Source organism: Colobus angolensis, unplaced genomic scaffold, assembly GCF_000951035.1.
Source record: "Colobus angolensis palliatus isolate OR3802 unplaced genomic scaffold, Cang.pa_1.0 Scaffold467, whole genome shotgun sequence".
Lineage (NCBI taxonomy): Eukaryota > Metazoa > Chordata > Mammalia > Primates > Cercopithecidae > Colobus > Colobus angolensis.
This window is the reverse complement of record NW_012118121.1, coordinates 415037-417219: the sequence shown is the minus strand read 5'-3', so window position 1 is coordinate 417219 and position 2183 is coordinate 415037. Positions and strand designations below refer to the sequence as shown.

Here is a 2183-nt window from a genome sequence, read left to right as displayed (position 1 = left end):
TGAGCCACCATGACCAATTTTTGGATTTTGAGTACAGACAGAGTTTCACCATGTTAGCCAGGCTGATCTCAAACTCCTGACCTCAAGTGCTCTGCCCACCTCAGCCTCCAAAAGTGCTCAGATTATAGGTGTGGGCCACTGTGCTGGCCTGTATTAATAGTAAGTTTTGAAATCAGCAAGTAGATGTCTACAATGCCAACCTTTTTCCTCTTACTCAAGATTATTTAGGCTGCTCTGGATCTATTGCATTGCATATGAACTTTAGAATAACCTTGTTAATTTTGAGGAAGGAAATATCACCTCGGATTTTGGTAGAGGTTGCATTAAATCTATAGATCTATTTGGAAAATATTGCCATCCTAACAGTACTAACCCTTCTAAGCAATGAACATTAAAATATTTTCTGTTTACTTAATTTTGTTCAATATGTTTTCTGTAGTTTTTGTGTACATATCTTACACTTAATTTGATAAACATGCCTATTTTCAACGCCATCTCAAGTGGAACGGTTTTCTGAGTTGTGTTTTTAGATTGTTAATCGCTAGTGTATAGAAATTCAAATGATTTTATATGTTGACTCTATATACTGCAAGTTTGTTACTCATCTTTAAGTTTTAAATATATTTTATTAGAGTCCTTTGGATTTTTTTTTTTTTTTTTTTGAGACGGAGTCTTGCTCTATCGCCCAGGCTGGAGTGCAGTGGCCGGATCTCAGCTCACTGCAAGCTCCGCCTCCCGGGTTTACGCCATTCTCCTGCCTCGGCCTCCTGAGTAGCTGGGACTACAGGTGCCCGCCACCTCGCCTGGCTAGATTTTTGTTTTTTTTTTTTAGTAGAGACGGGGTTTCACTGTGTTAGCCAGGATGGTCTCGATCTCCTGACCTCGTGATCCGCCCGTCTCGGCCTCCCAAAGTGCTGGGATTACAGGCTTGAGCCACCGTGCCCGGCCTTGGATTTTTTTATACATAAGATTATGTCATTTGCAAACAGAGTTTGACTTTCCTTATCTGCCTTATTTGCTGCATGTTTTTATCATAGTGAGTTAAGGAAATCTCAGGTCTTTCTGCATCTTTTGAGATGATTATGTGGTTTTGTTTTTTATTATATTAATATAGTGCATGGCATTAATTGTCCGTGAATGTTGTACCAGATGTTGCTTTCCTGAGGTAAATACCCTTGACATATTTTATAATACTTTTTACATGTTGTTGATTTGTTTTGCTAGGATTTCCTTGATGATTTTGGGGTCTATATTCATAAGGTGTGTTATTCTTAATTTTCATTTTTTTAAATGTGTCTAGTTGTGGTATCAGGGTAAACTAACTCGTAGTATAAATGAAATGCGATGCCTTCTCCACTTCGTTGTTGTTGTTTTTAAGAATTTTTTATAAATTAATATTAATTGTTTAAGTGATTCCAATAACTCACTAATGAATTATCTTGACTGGGGCAAGGAAGCGAATCCTAAGAAGGATCACGTAAGCTTGGTAGGAGACCTCTCCCCAGCTGAGCCGCAGCCTGGGCCATCATCTACATCTGGAATGAAGACCCAGAGAAACTGTGAGTAATATGTGTGTGGTTTTTGAGCCACTTAGGTATATAGTAATTTGTGTAGGTATATAGTAATTTGTTACACACAAAGTAATAAGTAATATAACTGACAGTAATTTTAAGGTGGCATTCTGGATCAGGTCCTGGAATAGATAACATGTATCGTTATTAGAAATCATGGTAAAATAGGAAGAAAATTCGTGGATCAGCTAATAGTTTCGAAAAACAGTTAAATTCTTAGTTTTCATTAAAACTATATTATGGTTATAGTAGAGAATAACATTGTAGTTAACTGAAGGTTATATAAACCTCTCTGTACTACCAGTGTGTTTTTTGTTAATGTGCAGTTACTTCAAAGTAAACGTTTTTTAAAATTATTAGTTTGTTTTATAAAAAGAAGACAAAGACATAAGCCAAAAATTTGGCCTCCAGAGACAAAATAGGTTGTAGGGAGAGAATAGCAAACTAGCTTTCCATACCTAGTCACCTTTCCCAACCCAGGTGCACCTGCTTCAGGAAGGGCACCATCAAGCTCCAGGGACTGTCATCCTCTTTCTCCGTCCCCATTACACAGTCACCAGTTTGAATGTCAGCAACCCCTTTTTCAAAGGAAGTTGCCTTTCCTTCACATAT

The 2183-nt window shown here is 37.5% G+C and overlaps 1 long non-coding RNA gene across 1 annotated transcript in view; it reads left to right on the top strand.

Annotated features, from left to right (window-relative positions):
- The first annotated feature begins 1450 nt into the window (after window positions 1-1450).
- The window catches only part of LOC105523492, a 41783-nt gene continuing 41050 nt past the window's right edge, over window positions 1451-2183 (top strand). The window contains exon 1 of the long non-coding RNA XR_001003615.1: window positions 1451-1559. This is a non-coding gene — a long non-coding RNA (uncharacterized LOC105523492). The remainder of the gene's footprint in view (window positions 1560-2183) is intronic.